At 38.9% G+C, this 21,044-nt stretch overlaps 1 long non-coding RNA gene across 1 annotated transcript in view; it reads left to right on the forward strand.

The window, feature by feature from the left end:
- The window catches only part of LOC145717161 (uncharacterized), a 32,394-nt gene extending 11,350 nt beyond the window's left edge, over positions 1 to 21,044 (forward strand). The window contains exons 2-4 of the long non-coding RNA XR_014140215.1: positions 9,855 to 9,903; positions 14,580 to 14,663; positions 20,790 to 21,044. This is a non-coding gene — a long non-coding RNA (uncharacterized LOC145717161). The remainder of the gene's footprint in view (positions 1 to 9,854; positions 9,904 to 14,579; positions 14,664 to 20,789) is intronic.

The following is a 21,044-nucleotide window of genomic DNA, read 5'->3' on the forward strand; positions in this document are numbered from 1 at the left end:
ATAATAATGTCTGTCTATTGATATTTATAATCCAATAGCCATTCTCCTTGAGGACTTAAGGGCCATGATGTCCAACAGGGAGTCACTAGCCACATGTGGCTATTTATATTTAAATTAAATAAAAGTAATAATATTTAAAATACAGTTCCTTGGGGGCACTTGAGTGGAGCAGTCGGTTGAACATATGACTCTTGGTTTTGATTCAGGCTTTGATCTCAGGGTCCTGGGATTGAGCTCCTTGCTCAGCGTGGAGTCTGTTTGAGATTTTCTCTCCCTCTCCCTCTGCCCCTTCTGCTTGTGCACTTGCTCGCTCTCTCTCCCTGTCTTTCTCTCTCTTTCAAATAAATAAACCTTAAAAAAAATACAGTTCCTTGGCTGCACTAGTCACATTTCAAGTGCTCAGTAGCCACACGTGGCTAATGGCTTTCACATTGGGCATTGTAAATATCGAACATACCTTCATCACAGAAAGTGCTATAGGACAGAGCTACTGTAGAGGGGAAATGGTGCCCTCTTCCATTGCCTGTTTCTGTTTATGTTAGAAAATAAGAAGTAGCAACATTGTCCATCTAAGATTAAATTATTTCAACTTCTCTTTGCTGGTTAGAGTCCATCTCTTTCAAATGTACTTTTCAGATTGCACACTGCAGAAATGACCCCTGAAATTATAGCTTCAATGGTCTTATAGAAATTATAATTGTTTCCTGTGTAAAATAATATGTAACTATTCACAGTGATTAAAACACCCTCAACAAATTTATATAGAAATAACCCCTAGCTCAGTCAGTTAAATGTCTGACTTCGGTTCAGGTCATGATCTTGGGGTCCTGGGATCAAGCCCTGCATTGGGCTCCCTGCTCAGCGGGGTGTCTGCTTGTCCCTCTCCCATTCCTTCTGCCCCTCCCCTGCTCATGCCCTCTCTCTCTCTCTTTCTCAAATAAATAAAAGCTTAGAAAAAAAAGAATATATAGAAATAATAACTGTATATCCCCCTTGTATCATGCTTTTACATATTTACAAATGTATACATTTTTTTTTTGACACTGTCTTTGATCAGTTTGAAATGAAAGAGCCAAAAGGCTCTCTTTCCAGGAAACACATACATACACACACACACACATACACACAACAAAACGTCTTTTGTCTTTTACCCATTGTCACCAAAAATAAATAAATGATACAAATAGTTCTTTTACTGGTTTTAAAAGTAGGGCCAGAAATTATGTGAAGTTGGGACTCTTGAATTATTCATACATTCTGATTGAATGGGATCATTATCTCTGGCCTTACAAGCTAATAAATACTGTCTAATGCCTGGATACTGTTTTGATGTAATAGTGTCAGGAAAGAGAAATAACAACTGACTTCTTTGCAAGCTAGGGCCTAAATTAGGGAGGAGCTCCCTGATGAGTTCGTAGCAAGGAGTGTATGTGTGTACGTATGTGTGTGCGAGTGTGCATGCACACACACCTGTGACTGTGGGTGACTGTGCACAGATATGAAATACCTTAGATGACTGTGTTAGTCAGGCTTCTTCAGTCTTTCCGAAGGCATTTATTTTATTTTATTTTATTATTTTATTTTATTTTTAAAGATTTATTTATTTATTTGAGAGAGAGAGAGCACGTGCCCTAGGGTGGGGGGGGAGGGGTAGGGCATGTGAGGTGCAGAGGGACAGAGAATCTTCAAGCAGACTCCCTGCTGACCGTGAAGCCTGACGCTGGGGCTCGATACCACAACCCTGAGATCATGATCTGAGCCAAAACCAAGAGTTGGACGCTCAGCTAACTGTGCCACCCAGGTGCCGCTCCGGAGGCATTTTAAATTAGACTTGCAACTACAGAGCTGCAGAACAGCTCGGCTGTCTGGTCTTGCTGCTATTTTTCTCTCCTTTCTCCATTCTCATCTCTCATGTAGTAGGTACGAGTATTTTAGAAAATGCAGATTGAGGCCCAGTAAATGATTATGCTATCTAATCGTTTGCCAGTGAACAGTCAAATAATCTTAAATTATAGACCAGTGGGTTTTTTCCCCCAGATTGATTTCAATGAGTGAATTTGCTTGAGTTTAATATCACCATAAACCGGAGGAGTGTAGGAAGCCTGAATTAAGGTTGTGCTCTTAAAAGCAATCACAGAAAGATGTGCATTTCTAGAAGGTTTGAAAGCATGGAGATAAATAGAGTTGACAGTTGGTTTCAGAGAAAGTAAAATTAGAGGCGGACTATGTTACAATATATCTTTATAGGCTAATAGTTACAGAGATGTAGCAGAATCTGTTAGACATCAAAGAAGAATATCATTATTGACTATGCTGATTTGTTTAACAAAATACATGCTGCCTTTTCTTTCTTTAGAACACCACTTTTTTTTTTCAAGCGATGTGGAGTCTATTAAGAGTATAAGAACATCCAAACAAAGAGCCTGTTAACGATTCAGTAGTTTGCAAAATTCACACAAGACCAAAAGTCTTTCCTCTGAGACAGCTGGCTGGGTCTTACACAGAATGCGTAGGTTTTCCAGAATGCTTTTCCCAACGTTTAACACAAGCTAATAAGTCATGCAATTTAATTAAGTTTTTAACAGGAATTAAAGTGTGTGAACCGCCTACTGGAATGGGTGTGAACACTATTTCTATAACGCTGCCCTAGCAGGGCTGTCTGCCTCTTTCTACTATAGGAAGCAATGGAGCATAAGTGAGTTGTTGTTGTTTTTAAGTAAACACTCTTTATTAGCCAGTATAGCTAATCCTTACCTGTGATTGTATTGTACTTTTTCTATAAAATGGCCAGAAAATTTTATTTTTAGATTGAAGAAACATTTGAACTTGGAGCACTAAGAAAAATGTCAGAGGTGGGTAAACTATAGTGTTCTTTTTGTGACTATTAATATTTGGACCTTTGTCTTTCCGAAATAGGAAGTGCTCCTCCAAAGGGAGAGAACAAGGCGTTTCATGCCTTTGCCTCCTGGAAGACACAAACTGCCAATTTTTCTCCAGTGTTTTCCACCTGTCAGCGTGCTAGGTGCAGACCTGACAGTCCACCCATGCTGTAATTCCACAAGGCCGGCATGGTTGGCAGGACATTCACAGAGCGCCTGTCCCCAAACAGGGCCTTTGGCACTCAGCTTCCCCTGTTCACTTGCACTGTGACAGGCTGCACACAAGACAGATATGTGGATCAAAGGCAGCGCCTGTGGATACACCCAGCAGGATCCGAAGAGCATTACTAGTGTTCTCAATAATTTGCTATTAGTATTGCAGAAAAAGTGAGGAGTGCACTATTGAGTGATAAAAACACGTCTTCATAAGGAAAATATACCCAATATATATTTTGGATGTTGGATTCAAAAGGGTCGCAAAGAACTGCAGAAGAGCATGCTAGAAAGAAAGCAACAGTGCGAGCTGGGAAATTTTCAGATCCCTTCATACAGAGAGTTTTGCTCAACTGTGAAAATGTGATGGATGGAAAATGAAAAAATTAGGTTCAGAGAAAGACAAGACATGAGGTAGTTCTACCCTGACTCCTGTCACGGTCTCATGTAATTTTGCATTATTATTTGTTTTTCTCTTACAATGTGGAAATGTGATGGATTCTTTAGAATTAGAGGTCCGACTTTATGTGGAATTTTTTTTACTTTATGTTTTTATTTTAATTCTAGTTAGTTAACATACAGTGTTCTATTATACAGTCTTTGTGTAGAATTTTTCTGTCATGAGACCCTGGAGCAGTCACTGTCTTAGAGTTCAGTCAGCATTGCCCCTGCCTCCACATCTGTGATTCCAAGCCTCTGCCAGTCAGCCCTCTGCTGGGTTCTCAGAAACAATTACGGAAAGGGCCGTGCCTGCATATTTAAAGTGTGTACATTTATAATGCAATATTAAATTTACACAGGCATATATGAACTGAGAGCCACGCTCAAACTCAGTGGTATATGGGCTTGCCCCACGTCACGGGGGAGATATGGCGTCTTACTCTTTGGTATTTTACCCTCCATCTTTGGACTCTGTAATACACTCCATTTGTTGCCATTTACAGAACCCATATTTCCAAGTTTATTACTTAATATTCCCTCAACCAAACGCTCCACTTTCTCTCCCAGCAGGACCCATACCGCATCAAGGCATGCCTTCCTTCAATTGTCTGATACCATTTGTGGGCACATAAAGGCCTAACTCTAAAGAATGAGAGAAGAAACAGGGTTTTCAATAGCATCACTAATTTTTCTCTCACTCTCTTTGGCCTCCTGCTTTCCAACAGCCTAATTTTCCTTGTTGATCATTAATTTGATTTCAAAGAGGAATTAATTAAAATAATTTTGGTATTAGCATATAATAGCATATAATAGACAGAATGCAACCAAGAAAAATGATGCCATAGATGAATATCAACGCAAATTAGAAAACAGTATGCACAATTTAAACTTACCTTTTAGTTGAAGTATATGTACACCTGTTTATAGAACAGCATAAAAGGACATAAATGAACATAACAAATATATATATGTATATACATATGTCTGAGAAATGGATCACGGTTGGTTTTTTAGTCTAACCTTTTGTTTGCCTACATTGCTAATTTTCCTACAGTGAGTAAGAATTGTTTTTGTAATATTATCAAAATTATTTTTTTTAATGTGTAAAAATGTGCCAAACTTTTTTTACTATACCTGTATAATACAAACCCATAGCCATGCATCTCACATTTCACTATGTGAGAGAAAATTCATTTGTCAGTATTGGTTTGAAGATATAAATAAGCCACTTGCGGTACTGGTAAATACATGGAACTTCATGGGAAAACCCAGATTCTAGTCTCATCCTTAACTATCTGCATAACCTTGCTAACTTGCACACTTCACACAATGTGTCCTTATGTGTAAATGAGAGGGCTGGACTAGAGATTGGGAATGTCTCTTCAACTTTGAATCTCTGTGATCACTGAATATCACATATAACATTTGAGTTCTCTAAATAAGTAGACCTTAATATTGGAGGGGAATAATACTCTTCACAAGTAATAAGGCCACTAATGTGCATGTATTTAAAATGCTTATTATCATGAATGCCCCCTAAATAATAATATCAAATGCCATTTGAGTACTTATTATGTTTCAGGCACTGTAAAAATTATTTACATGACTTAAGTCCTTAAATCTTCAAAGCAAGCTTATGAGTTATAATGTAATTATTTTCACCATTTTACCTGTAAAGGTATCCCCCATGAAGTAGGTTAGTAAATGAATATCTATTTTTTTTTCAAGAAGTAAAAATGATACACCATAGTCAAAGTAAACAGGTAGGGATTCATCTTGCCAATAGGTTGATCTTAACACGTTCATTAAAGTCAGAAATTGTAAAGTTTTGCTTTTCTTTATATCCTCATACAATGGTTAGAATATAATTAAATGAAAGTTGGGTGAGAGCCCTCTAGCTCCAAAATTAAATAATTATTTAGGATTGTATTTGGGAAATGAGGTGTAAAGAAGAATATATGTGGTACGTCCCCGGCTGTGAGAGGAAGCTCGTGGGAAGGCAATTTCATTTCGGCTACCTCAAATCTTTAGTGCCTCCTTTACCAACACTCATTGCCTGGTATCCTGTGCTGTAATTCCTGGAGTGGCCACTAGATGTCAGGCATAAAGTCTACGTGTGGCAATGAAAGAGACCCTTTTATGGCCTGTTTTCAAAGGGAATAATCCCTTGCCGTCCTCCTCATTCTGCCTTATGACATGGCACTACAGGGTAGAATGTCACGGGTGGTCCACGAACTATCAAATCTTTAAGTTGGTCAATCTCTTCACAGCAAAGAACAGGTTTATATGCCCCACACATAGTACAGTGTCTGGCTGAAAATGCTCAAGAAATATTTGTGTTTGGTTGTTGTAGGGCTTCTTCATGGATTTTTAGATCAGTTATGGAGGGATTTCCTTCTATCCTCAATTTGCATAATTTCAATGGTCTCATGGAGCTAACCTGTGGTAAGCATAGAGAGGTACTCTATTAATGGAGACTCATGTTGACCATGTTCATTGTGTATCTACATGCGTAAGAGATCTGAAATAGCCATAGCTATCTTTTCCTTAGTTTCCTCTTTTTGAGGGGAAAGAGTAGCCACATCTTTCCCTACCACATGGTTGTTGAGAAGAGAAGGGCAGTTAGCTGCCTTTGACTTTTCCAAAGAAAAACATAATTCAATATCCTAATGAACAAACTTCTAAAATGGGAGTCTATCTTTCAATTCATGTCAAAATTACAACTCAGATCAGATCGTCTATTTCAAATCAAGACTCAGAGATGAAGAGAAATTCACCAGAATAGGACGTGCCCTCTGGGGCAGAGCCAATAGTAAGTCTTTAGACAGGGCTTGTAATCAGGAAAATGTGAAGTAGGGAATGTATGGAGGTCTAGGTAAGGCAGGATATTAGCATGTCAGAGATCTGCCACAGATATCTGAGAACCAATTATGAGGCTTGAACCTGGACGACTAGCAGAAGCGAGCTGGTCAGAGAGAAATCAACTAGGCAGTGAGGCTGAGGTCAACAAGAAAGGGATATGTATGCAATCAACAAAGCAACAGCCAATTTCTAGAACCAAGTACACAGTCATACCAAGATACCAGGTAGAAAAGGTTTGAATGGCTATTGAAACATCAGATTATTCATCTAAACCATGCAAATTCTATTTGGCAAGGAATTAGTTTGATCCACAGCTGGGACAGGTGTAAATCCATAGCAAGTGGCCTACAAGTGTGCATATTGGAGAAAAGGGGAGTCGGGTATACTTAAAATTTACCTGGAACCCTCTCACTTGCTAGACGTGATGGTGAGTTCAATAACAGCAGAAAGCATGACTCCTGAATTTAAGTAAAGGCAACTGGGTAGATAAAATGTTTAAAAATATCTTACCCTAGTCTAAAATTATAACATCTCCTTTTAAATGAAATAGCTTGTGCTTCTAATTTCTGAGGACTCACACAATGATATGGTCAGAAGGAAATCTACTGAGGGTTAAGCTTTTGTACATGATGTTATTGTAGCTCTAATACTTTCAGGTATCCTCACAAGGGGTATTGTACTCATTTGAGCATTATGGAGAGGGAGACACGATCTTCTGTAAATTAAAATGGGCTCTAGCCTGCAAAACTAGAGCCACATAATCTTTTTTCCATTATTTCCTATTGAGAGGCTAACTAATCTATTAAAATGAGACAGAGAGTTTATCACTTACTAGATGTGTGATTACTGGGAATTTATCTTTCAGAGACCCCGTTTTATCAACTGTAAAATGGGACTAACTGTACCTAACATGAAGGATGCTTGTGAGGGTTAGAAGCTTCTCTGGCACATAGGGAGCACTCAAATAATTACTATTACTATACCAGGGGATCATTGCTATTACCCCACTGAGTTCACATACATCTAACCAGTGGTATCCAAGTGGTATACCAATGTTTATTGCTAAATAGAGGGATTATATTACAGGATTTTAAAAGACCCCAAGTTCCCTCTAATCAACTTTGCTTAGGATGGGTTTGTCAAAGATACCACAGAAAGTTCAGGGGCATTTTTAAAACCGGCTGGCACTCCCTCTTCCCATAGGACAGTATCAACTCCCTAAAATGAACCATTCAAAACCCACCAAGGGAAAATGTAGATCTAGCAGGTTTTCGAGCACAGTGCCAGTCAGAAGTCCAGAACTGCTCCGGACACCACAGGCTGAAATTGAAGAAAATCCTCTTGTGCCCGTGGGATGCCTCTTTGCCTTAAGACTGCTTATATTGAACTCAACAAATCTACCAGTTGCTAAGCAATTATGCATGTAAAGTAGATGGAAAACACCTCAAAATGAACAGTGCTGACTCTGCAGGATACTGAAAGCCATCCTAGAATATGAATCAGGCTAAAATCCAAACAGTTACTCCATGTGCTAATAACCATAGTGACATGGAGTTGATCCCTGATTTCTGTTTTGGGCCTTAGTCAGTATACATAGAGAAAGCCAGGATGTTTCACTCTTCCCTGTTCTGTATCCTACATTATAAGGAAAGGATAGTTCAGAAGGATAAAATTTGTGAGACCAGGTTTCTCAATACATTATTGTAAAAGTCAATTAATGTGTAACTCGTTTGATCATTTATATAACATAATCTTTAAGAAACTTGTAGATGTTACCTAGGGAAACTCAACATAACTCAAAATTAATTAAACACTGAGAATGGTGTTATTTTATACCATCACACCATTATCCCCAACACAACAAAACACACACACACACACACACACACACACACACCTTTCACGTTTCAGCTCCCACACAGGCACATCACATGCCTTTCAGCAAGCCCAAAATCATTTTTAATACTTGGCCAAGTGGCATTGCTAGCATTCATCTGGGAAAAAATGGTTGACATAAAATATCTAAATTTTAAAACTTCTCACCCATGTGGAAAATGAAATCTAAGAAGACATTTTGCTGAAAGATTCCATAGGCAGGTGACTTTACACTTCTTTTATTCATCACTAGGTAACTATTTCAACCCCTTCAGCTACTATTTCTAAATTTTCTCACTCTCTTCAGGTTGCCAACCACAGCTCCTGATCTTTTGTGCTTCTAAAGGACCTAAACTTTTCTCATTACTAAAGTCACCCAAAGTAATCTCTTCAACTGTCCTCTTCTTGACCTTGAAACATCTCTACAGCCACATTGTCTATGAGACTGGAGCAATCCTTCCCCATTCAAAGGCTAACCCTACTAACACACCCTAGGATGAATCTAGATGATTCTATCTTGTTCTCTCTGGCTTTCTCTCATCAGCTTTCCCTCATAGACTAGATAACTGACAGAGTTATCTACACCATGGTGTGGCTAAGGGTGGAGTTTGGACAACTTGACTCCTGAAACATTCTCATCTCTACCCCCATTTAAATATGTTCTTCCTCCCATATTCCTTTTCTCAGTTTGTGGCACCGCCATATCCACCAATTTCTCAGGGGAGAAGCTCAAAGTCTCCAAATATCTGAGTTATGTGCTACTTACTGCATACCAGATACTTTTCTGAACATTTTACATGTATTTGCTCATTTAATCTTTTCAATAATGCTATTTGAGTAGGTACTGTTAATACGTCAATTATATAGATGAGAAAGAATGAGGCACAGAAATTCCATAACTGTTCCAAGGCCAGGCATAGGCCAAAAGTCTCTCTGACTCCAGAGGCGTTGCTTGTAACTGCTGCAGACACCTGGCGCATGATGACCCCTGCCCCTGCTCCCCACTCAAACCAGCTATGATCTCCAGTTTGTTCTACCTCCATACATTTGTCTTTCCATCTCTGTCCCCATGGGTTTAGAGCAGTACTTCCCTTCTAACCGCCTTCTAACTCATTTCTCTGCCTCTAGTTTTTCAGTTTCTTTTCCTTCTGGTCCATTTCCAAAAAACACAGCTCTGATTATTTCCTTATGCCTCTCGATAATATCCAAGAATGTCCCCTTTGCTTCTGAATTAAATATACCTCCTCAGCCTGACATTCAATGTTCTGAGCATTACTACCTCTGGATGTCTTTTTTGGGGCTTATCTCCCAAACTAGAGTATTCACTTTTTTTTTTTTGAGTATTCACTTTTTCCGTGAGTTTTCAATTATATGCTCTATTTTCTCTTTAGCACTGGCCCCATATCAATGGAGCAAAATATACTATACTTCCAAACTGGCCAGAATACATTGTGCTCCTCAGTTGCAGCATATACTGTGCTTCCCCTAATCCAAAACCTAGTAGTAGTTGGAGATTTAAACTGGCTTCAGACAGAATTCCAGGAGGCCGTGCAGATGACTAATTTTCCTTTCCTTTGCCTCTAGCACCTCAAATTCAGAACACTGCTGACCAAGGCGGAGTCCAGGCAGACCAGTAAGTGTGTGTCTTGCCCGTGTTCCTATCAGCCCCTGAGTCCAGGGAGCAGATCTGAGAGCCATTCTGATCTCCCCTGCCTTCTCTGATTCAGCACTTGCACCGTCCAGTTTAACCCTCAATTCTCCTATCATCTCTTCTTTATTATGCTCCCCAACCCCTACACCCTTCTCACTTCCTCTGATATGAATCTCTTTGGACTACTAAGGTGCTACTCAAATGGAGAGCAAACTTTCCCCTTGTCTCGCACTGGGCAAATAGCCAGCAGGGAATCCTGGCTTGACTCTGCTTTCTCTTGGTTTCCATCAGTTCCCTCTTCCTCAACCCTCTTCCCTTTGCTCTCAGCGCACCACCCAGAGAGGTGGTCCAGGCCAACAGTACACTAGGGATTAATGATGCCAACTCTGCATATAACCTTGAACATGAATGTCCCTTTACCCACCTCAGCTAGGTAGACCTGGTGATACTCTGTTTCTATTTCAAGGCCTATCTTATTTACCATCTTTCTGGGAAAACCCTCAGTTCAGGCCATTTAATAAATCCCAATTTTTTAAGGCATTTAACTGTGTCCTAGATGCTACACTGCATACTTTAGGTGTGTTGTACATTTAATCTTTACAGGGAGAGGTCATCATTATTGAGCCTACATTTTTAGATATGGAAATTTGGTTCTAAGGAGTTAAGTGGTATGATCAGGGTCATACTGAGTTGGGCTCAAATTCAGGTCCATCTGACTTTAACATCTGTAATTTACAGAATATTCTGTTTTATGTGGTTATTTGTGTGCTATAGTCTTCTCATACCTTTATTATGGGACTCCATTAAGGCAGGTACCTTACCTTTCTCCCTTTTGTATCTACCTACAGCAGCTAATAGAATATCTTTACTATAGTAGGACCTCAGCAAATATTTATTGAACTGAATAATTGACACTAAGTCATTTGAGACTTAAAAGTAACAGGTCAGTCTCTACACTTACGTGTTTTCAGACTTCATTCTCTCCAAGTACATAAACAAAACAATGTGAATGCTCTCTATCTCTCTCTTTCTGTTTTCAGAGACACCTGGTTTGGAAGTTGGATGTATTTGACAGTTGAAATGAGATGCATCAAGACAGGACTAAAGCTCCCGCATTTTTATGTCACTGATACCCTTTGGCCAACTCAACTGGAACTCCATGTTTCTTTATTTTTGTAGATCTTTTTACTAGAGCCAATAGAAGATGGGGATAAAATACAGAATAAATAGTCCAAATTCTCTTTGCCTAATTTAGAATTTGTGAAAATCCAGGTGAAGAGAAAAACCAGGATTATAGTTTCTCTTCCTTCCTCTCGGTAGAAGGGAAAAAAATAAGTCAAGGAAAACTAGTTTACCTGAGCAAATAAACAATACAACCACCTTGAGCAGGCATGTTTATCTAGCTATTTAAGAGCACACATTGAATTCAAGTACTTTGGGAGGATCTTTCCAAGTGTAAGTGGCTAGTTAAAATTTAAGGCGAGCCTTGGGTTCTTGCGGCTGATACTCTGCTTTTCCAATTAGAAACAATTTTCACCTGCTCATTAAAGTAGGGCGTCTACACGGCTCTTGGATTCAATTCCATTCAATTAAATAAGTATTTATTGAGTGTCTATGTTGTGTCAGACTGAGAACACAGTGTTCATTGTGTGTGGTTCAATTACCTATGTAACCTGGACAAAAATAAAACTGTTTCTTCCAAAGATCCTGTAATTCAGATGTTCATACTAATCTCACCTGGATTTCATTGCAACGACTCTAAATGGATGATATTTTTATGTTGGAGGTTTGAGGAGGTGAGGTTAAGGAACTTGAGCAAACCGGTGACAGAAACAAACGAACTGTTGAGGTTTCTGACAGGGAGAACAGCGCCCCCTTCTTCATTTGCCTTCTGGGCCTCTGTGGAAGTCTTAGCTTGTTAGCACATTGTTTGATTTTACACAAAGACACATCACACCCCAGTGCAGCAGTAAACTAGACCTGAGAATCAATAAAAAACAATCCAAGTGTTAATGTGGCATCATGCCAAAATCCACTTATTTCATGATATATTAAATATTGAGCTTAAATTTACCGAGATCCCTGTGAGATGTTACCTCTTAAAGCAAGAGAATTTAATAGGTAGGGCTGTCAGAGAAGCCTTGGGAAAAACAACCACAAGTGTTCAGTTGCATGTGTATTTCACTGATTTAAAAGGAATACATTTTAGATAGGTCTTCACTATGTGTATCCACATAAGCTGGGTCTGTGAGATTAAAATACAAATAAACGTAGCACTGGTTAACCATTTTCCAGGAAAATAACTAATATCAGATAATTCACTGATTCAAAGCTCAGAATGCTGAAAGTCTGCAAAACACAATAACTTTGTAGAATCACTATTGCTGTCATGTCTCTTCTGAACCATTGTGTGTAATTGCTGTGGAAATGTGAAAACGCCTTTTTTTTTTTTTTTTTTTTACCTCTCGGCTAGCACATGATAACCAATTCAGTCTTTTGCAAGTTTGGTGCAAATGATGCCAGTCAAAGCATCCAACGGGACCCTCAGACATTAGTGTATTAGCCATTATCTGTTACACTTCTGGACCCAAATAACAAATAATATGCCTGGAGGTGCCGTCATTTGTGACTGCTAGCTTCCCCGCGTGGCATATGCCTGGAGAGTCTCGGATGGGAGGTGATGGCTCACAACTGTGGTGGCGAGATGACTTAGCAGAACCCGTGATGATGTCCTAATGGCCTCCCGCTGGGGGGACAGGAGTAATTGTTTGTCAGGGGCGGGAACACATCTGTAAGAAGGCATCGTCTGCAAACCAAGCAGCCATGTGGAAAGGGGAAGTGAGAAACGAAGGGCTGGGGAGACAACGGTGGAGAAAATGCACAGGTTGAGCTGGATACAGGAGCGGCTGCGGGGCAGGCATGGGACCAGGGAGGAGCTGGTTGAGTGAGATAGAAGTCCTGTGCTTCGGAAAACAATGCAAACAATTATTTAAAAATGAAACGCCTGCCTGCTAAAGTTACCAGCTTCTTCTGGCAACCTTGAATCATAATGAAGATGCGAGACAGTGAAATGCTGGGGAAGAAATTCAGAGTAGCGAACAGGGAGAAAGCTTGCATAATTGCACATTCTCTAGGAGTGTTTTCAGTGCCTGGGCATTCTTTTAACAGGAGTCCTTTCAATGTTATATTTTACATCCAATCGCTTCCTTTGTTCATTGCTTACCCTAGTGATCTAAAACGAACCACTGTTTTTAAAGCCATACTTTTAAAATCAAGGCAAAGCTATTGAATTTACATGCATTAGAAACATCAATGTCATATCATACAATTGAAGGATATTCAGAGCTCTGTTTGTGGCTGCACTAAGCATCCTCCATTTGATCAGAAATAAGCGAGGGCAAGTAAGCTAATTAATGCTGCAAAATGCTAATTCCCTCCACCTTTTATCTTGGGTCTAAATTTTGATTTTATCTAATTTCTGAGGAACTGAAATGCTCATGCCAGTGGAGTCTGTCATTATTAAAATATAAATCAATGCATAAAAGCATATTGGCCTATGGGAAAGACTGTAAAAAAATTTAATGCCCTCCACAAACAGCTGTGCTCCTGACCTAGCAGTTTTTTTGTTTGCTTTCCTGACAGCCTACCAGATTGTATCTATTTTAGTACTTCTAGCACATCTGAAGAGGTTTCAACAACATAGGCTTTAAAATATGAAATTATATATCAAAGTTGTTATCTTTAAAATAAAATAAATATTAGGCAAATAAATTTTCCTCTCACCTCACCTCTACAAATACAATCTGCTGTTAAATATCAGATTAAGCACAACTGGATGATGAGGTTTTTAGTATAATGGTTTAGAATAGTGATAAGGGATTTTTTAAAACTTAAGCGTGGGAGGCCCATGAAACTTGAAAGGTACGATGTATGTGAAAGTCTATGCAAAAACTGCCTCTTATTTCTGTTACTTAGAAGGCTTTCGACCGTCAACAGGCATTTTCAGCCAGAGGTCTCAGTTGTGACCAGGATGGGGCTGACGTGCAGGTGAATTCCATTAGGGGAAGAAAATGCAGGAAGGTGAAGGGAAGGAGGAAAGAGATCCATGCTCCTGTTATTCAAGAAAGCATTCTAGGGGCACCTGGGTGGCTCAGTTGCTTGGGTGTCTGCCTTCAGCTTGGGTCATGAGGTCCTGGGATAGAGCCCGGCATTGGGCTCCCTGCTCAGCGGGGAGCCTGCTTCTCCCTTTGCTTTTGCCCCTCCCCGCTGCTGGTGCGCACCCGCGCGCTCTCTCTCTCTCTTTCAAATAAATAAATAAATAAAAATCTTTTTTAAAAAGCATTCTAAGATTAGGGTGACCAGTGAGGGTTTTCTCAGGCTGTGGAGACTTTAGTGCTAAACTGAGGAAGTTCCAGGCAAGTTGGTACAAACAGGTCACCCTACTAACTGTAATTGCTGCTTGCTAGTCTAATACATGTAGGTTTCTTCACAGTATCACTAGTCTATGTATTTCTATCTATTGATCCCATTAGAACTCATTCAATATCCATGCCCCAAGTTTCAAGATAACTTCTACTGTTTTGTTTTTTTCTATGTTAAAACCATGAGGAAGAATAATTCTTTTGTAATCCTTCATGGCCATGTTGTTTTGCATGTAGTTGTGGTCTGGACACCCAAGGACAAGAGAGATTTGTTCTTGCCATGGCAGATCATCACAAGCAAGCTATGACTCTCAAAAACAGGTATGTCTGTGCTCACTCGTAGTACATATATCATACTACAGATAACTAAGTGATATTTGCTTTATCAGGAATAAGAATCTCAAGACAGATTATATGTTTGAATTTGTAACAACATCACCAAAAAAAGCAATGCTCTCTTCTATCACCATTTATCAACTTTTCCTTGATTATCATGGATTATAAAATAAAAACGACTCTACAAAAGCAAGAGTGTGATCGGAGTCTCCTGATAGAGGTTTTGCAACATCCCCATTAAATTGCAGCATTACTTCTGTATGGTTAATTTTGATATAGGCATTTGGATTGAATAACTGACATGTTCAGTCACTATGGATGGCTAGGTTTAAACACAAGTCAATGTCTAAACCTGAAGGGTGAACCCCATCTGTTCATAGGCGGTATCTACACAGCGTTAGAGGGTCAAATGACTTCAGCATACACACTGGAGACATCGATGTAAGTAAGGACTCATGTAAGGACTTGAAGAATCCCTGAGAATAGAAATAAAACCTAAAGTTCATTCTTGGTAGAAGCACATACACGTGCACACTTAAAAAAAAATAGCTTTCAACACACTTTGAAACATCATAAATAGGAAAACATGTAGCCCACTTTTTTACAAGTTCAAAGCATTCCACTAATTCTCTCAGAACTGGCAACAGATGCTTCCTTATAAACTATGTAGTCATCTCTACTTTTGGCTGCTCTTAATCTAGATCAAGATCTTATCTTAGCATTATAATAGCGGCCTGGATGGATCACTTGTGACAGATCCACTAGCTCCAGCTCACATTAGCTGTGAACTTTATTGCCAGATTAATCTCACTAAAATACTGTTTTCATCATGTCCCTCCACAGGCCAATATTTTCAGTGAGTCTACATCACACATGGAATAGAGTCCAGACTCCTCATGCCCACAGTCAACCTGATCCCCAACTACTTTCTTTCTTTTGTCCTTTTTTAAATTAATTTTATTTTATCATGTTAGTCACCATACATTACATCATTAGTTTTTTTTTCTTTTGTCCTCTTAAAGAATTTCCTTCATTGTTAAAGTATATTACCGCATTGCAGAAATTCTGGAAAATAAACGTTTCTTTGATGAATTCTCATAGAATTGATATCTCACTTCTCTGAACAGTACATGCATGGTCCTAAATCAGACCTTAAGTTTTGGGTGTGTATGTTTTTGTCTCTGCCTGTTTTCAGTCATGATAGATAACTAAGTACATAGCAAGTGCTCAAGAACAAATGCTTATATCTTTATCTCCCACTGACCATGTAATTCTTTTACAATCTGGCTGTATTTGGTGGATGTCAGTTGTTTCAAAATTTTATTTTTGTCAAACATGTTGGAAGGAATGTAAATTCTGAATCTGTCAGGTCATCTACAAGCATACAGATAGGTTCTCTGAGAAAACCAATCACCTCCCTGCTTAGCATAAAAGGTTTACCTCTTCTTATAACCCAGGACTGGATACATCAGATGAAGTTAAAAGTTTTGAATAACTGTGAGAATTTCAATGCCTTTGAAGATTGATTTACGTATACCCTCAGGTTATGAGCGATAATACAACCTAATTAGAAATAGGAGCTCTTTTGTGGTTTTGGGCTATAGGAAAATGGTTGAAAAGTAATATTTTTTATCTTAGCCAACCTTTAATCTCATCAAAGCAGAAAAATAAAGTACAAATTAGAGACTTGAAATGAAGTGTAAATAAAGGCCCCATATGTAGCTCAAACAAAATACACACATTCTTTTCAATATCATGATCTAATTTGTCCTCCCAGAAACTTGTTAGTAGAACAAAGATTGTTAGCCCCATTAAAATAAGGAAACTGAGGCTAGGAGGCATTAATCTCTTGCCAAGGATCATAAAGTTCATAAATCATAGAACCAGGAGAATAAAACTAAGTGTACATTAACAAATAACTGTATTAAATAAATGAGTTGTTTTTCTTTTTAAAGAGTGTCACATGCAAGGAAGAATCTGGAGAGTGGCTCAGTGGATGTATCACGCGACCTCCACTCATGCATTAATCAGTTCAACAAATATTTATGTACTATCAGGCACCAGGCACTGTGGTCAATGAACACACTACAGACCTTGCCTTCAAGATGCCTACATTCTAGTGAAATAGACAGGTAAAGAAGACATTACTTGACCCATGAACCAATATTTTCCAAATGACCAATGCAGGTTGTTACAACATCATGCATGGATAAAAGAGCCATTCAAAAGGGCAAGATAAACCAATGTATAGAGAGATGTGTGTTTGTGTACATAAAAAAACAGTACAAGAGACTCCTTGACATGATCTCAGATTCCCCATTGCAACTAACCTTTAAGAAACTGCCACTTGTCCAGTTTTCTGAATATCAGAGAATGTCCACAATTATCTGAAAGGACTATTCTCCTTCTAACGTCTTATTTTCTTTATATACTTCAACCACAGAAAACCTAGATATTATTATCAGTAAGCCAGATATTGGAGAGATATGCAAAAATGTAACAAAAAAAATTAAAAAGGCCATTAAGGTGGAATGTAATCACTGCTCTGAAGCTGAAACACATGCCTATGGGGCCACCTGACCTCGTCTTAGGAAGTCCAGAAGGCTTCTGCATTCTATTCCACAGATATTTACTGAATTCTTACTATGGCCTTGGCACTTAGCTGACAGCAGGTATAAAATGGTGATAAATGAAAATAATTACTTTGTAACTCCCAGTGAACAGCTAACAAATAATGCAAATTCCAGAGTAGGTTTTCCATCTCTCAAGGCTGTGGATGTATAAAGATGTGTTTTATCCTACACTCCTCAGATGACAAGGTCGTAGATGTTTGCCGTCCCCCATCAGGCAGTTCTTCTAGTGTTAATGTCAACCTTTACTTGCAAAGCTGAACACTTAATATTAAAGTCAGAAAATAAGAGGTGATAACAGGTCTGATACAGCCTTACCTCCACTCATTTATTTCAGGAGCCACCATCTCTAATGTTCCTCACCAACAGTTTGGCACCCTTTGTGAGATTCTAGCTGTTCATTATTCTTTTGACCAGTCTGTGCCATAACTGGATCAATGTCATGTTTTCGATGACTAATCCCGAGAAGAAGCTTTCAAGCCCTGGCTTTAAAAATTTCTAAAGACAGCGAAAATGGAAGAGCAGACAGCCTGTCATTCAGCTTAATAGGCGGCCCTACGCTTGGAACATTGGCCTCCCTCCCTCATGGGAGCTTGCTCTCCTGCATTTAGTCTGAGGGCCACACGGCTTGGCAGCCAGAAACCTTGCCCAATACTTCTAGCACCTGCTGAAGCATTTGCTGCACAGTTGCAGGACTGAGTGTTTATTTATACTTGCAAAGGAAATTGTCTGCTCCAGGCTAACCACGGGTACTGTCCATAGGCCCTTGCCAGTTTCCCAGGGAAGACTGGGACCTGCAGGGGCACCAGAGATGCTTCAGTCTCAGTCCGTATCACAGGTTTATGCTTCCTTGGCAGGTTCTGCAACTCAGATCTCATCCTCCAGGTGGGCTTTAGCCAGGAAGTTTCCCTTGCCTCCTGTAGCCACCGGAAACTCATGTCCTAATGTGTCATCACCCTGGAGGTATTTACATTCTGAGTGACCCGCTCCTTATTTTGGCTTCTGAGGGATCCAGGTGAGGCATTTGGCTAGGACCACTAAGGCTACCTCCCTGGGGTTACCCCCGTGGCTCTTTTCATGTGAATATATTACGGTCAAATTTCATTCTTACATAAGTGAAACATTACCATTTATTAATCATGGCTAATAAGAGTGCCCAAAACCCCAAAGTAATTGCAGGCCAGAGATAGGCTTTGCAAGTGAGAGTAACTTTTAATTTAAAAGATTGGCTACTAATATCCATAACAACTTGAATGAATCTCAAAGGCATTAGGCTGAGTAAAGGAAGTCATTTTCAAAAGGTTGCATACTGTTTGATTCCATTTTCATGCCATTCTCAAAAAGACAAAACTATAGAGAAAGAGAAAAAAAAATTACTGCTTATTAGGGGATGGAGAGGGGAAAGGAGTGACTCTAAATTGATAGGAGAGACTTTTGGGGGTGATGGAACTCTTCTGTATCCTGACTATGGTAGTGGTCACACGAATCTATACATGTGTTAAAATTTCATAGAACTATACACCAAAACAACCGTAAAAGCACCAAACAAATGAATGCATGTAAAAATTGGTGAAATTGGAATAAGGTCTGTAGTTTGGTTAATAATGTAGTAATATCAATTTCCTTATTTTGATAATTCTATTATTGTCTAAGATGACATCATTAGGGAAGTTGGATGAAGGGTACACAGAAAATTCTTTGTACTATTTTTGCAACTTCTGTGAAGCCTAAAATTCTTTTTAAAGATATTTTTTAAATTAGGAATAGTAAGTACATTAGTAAGAGCCTCGATTTCAGTGGATAGATATTTGTGGTCTTATTTTTTTTTTTTAATGAAGATCTGATCAGTACAACTTAATAAAAAGAAGTGACTTCTAAGGACATAGTTAACCTGTGGAATTGCAAAGGATAGTCTTCTATCTTTGCCTGCACTATTTTGGGCGTCATCTTGGAGACACAGCCATTATGACCTACCTGATAGTAATATGTACTATTATCATTTCTGCCCAGGGTTTGGGTTTTTCCATTCCCTAGCTGCCTTCCTATACCCGAGTGTCAGACTTAAAGATCCCATTGTCTACTAGACACCCACCCCTTAGAGTCAACCTTGTGAAAACATCACCAATTATTATTACTCTGCCACACCATCTTTCGTCCCTGCTTCCTACTACCACAATTCTACTTTTCTATTGCTTTTCCCTACCTCAGTTGGTAGGGAACAGACATGAGACAGAATCCTATGAGGCATCTTCAACAATTCTTTATTGCCAACCTCCAATTTGAACTAAATCCCTCTGATTATATCTCTTAGATACATACTGAATCTCCCCCTTCATCCCCATGGCCACTTCCTTAAGGCACTTGCTCAACTGTCCTGTTTTAATAGCCTGTGACTAGGATCTTTAATTCTAGTTATGTAACACTCAAATGTATCAGGATGGTCTTCGAATATGCAGACTCGATTCCAGTGTTCAGAACCCTACCACCTACTAATGGCCAGCCTGCCTGGTACAGAAGACAGCCCCTCAAAGACCCGTCCCTTACCTACTTTTGTAGTCTAATATCTCATCACTTCCCTTTTGAAATGTATACTTCAAAAACACTCAACTACTTAGCATAACCTAAAGGAAACTTGTAGTTCTCTTTCACAGACTGTTTCCTCGCTCCAAGATCTCTTATCCTCGTCTTCGGGGAGAACCCCTATTTATTTCCCAAACCCTGGCATGGTCACAATTTTCTCTTAAATCCTGCCATAAGAATTAATTATCCCTTCATTACCTTGTATGTATGTCTATTACTAAACATATTCATAATGTTTTATATGTTTATATATTACATATAATTTATATATACTTATACATAATATATAAATAATAATTTATATATATAAATTTATATAATGCATATATTTTTTTTTTCTTTTTCTCTCTGTGAACTCTGGATCTAACCATGCCTTTTCAGCTTTGCACTCCTGGTGCCTAGCATACAAAATATAGTAGGTCCCAGTAAGTGGACTACTGAATAAATAAAAGATTAATGAATAAGTCAATGTTAACTTATCTCTTTAAAGCTTTGTATTTAACAGTTCATTTAACAATGAAAGCTGTATATAATAAAGTGCTCAGTATCTAATGCACTCTAACTTAAAGAACTTGTTTATCTGCTGCTTTTATAGCTAAACACATAAATAATAAAATAAGCCAGATTGCTTTATAGTTGTTAAACTGGAGCTGTTAAACTCTACAGTTCTTCTCCAGAGAAGAGGAATATTTTCAGCATTTTATGTAGTGGAAGGACTTTACCCAGAAAAAGAAGCTAGCTACCCAACTTGGATGTTCATGGGGTTGCATCCGTTTTGAAGTCACATTTGCCTTCAGCCCATCTCCGTTGCAGAGAAATGAAACACGATGTGCTGATAATGAATCAATAATATGTTGATAATGTGCACGGGGATTAATCAAGAGCACTCATTCTCTTTCAGGACAATTTCAAGCTGCCAGTAATCAGCAGAGACATGCAAGCTGGAGAGCAAGCCAAGCACACACTTGACAGGGGCAATCAAGCTGTACATTCTGATCTCTGCAGTGAAATTCAGAGAGGGCCTTCCAGTCCCCCAAGGCTGGAAATGCACCCAACCTTAGGTTAAATACCAATCCCCTCATTCTCTCTTTGGGTCAACTAGTACACATTCAAATTACTTAACCTTGAGTTGCTTCTTTTGTAATAGAGACACTAA

This window comes from Leptonychotes weddellii, chromosome 1, assembly GCF_054177405.1.
Source record: "Leptonychotes weddellii isolate Sample4059 chromosome 1, ASM5417740v2, whole genome shotgun sequence".
Classification (NCBI taxonomy): Eukaryota; Metazoa; Chordata; class Mammalia; order Carnivora; family Phocidae; genus Leptonychotes; species Leptonychotes weddellii.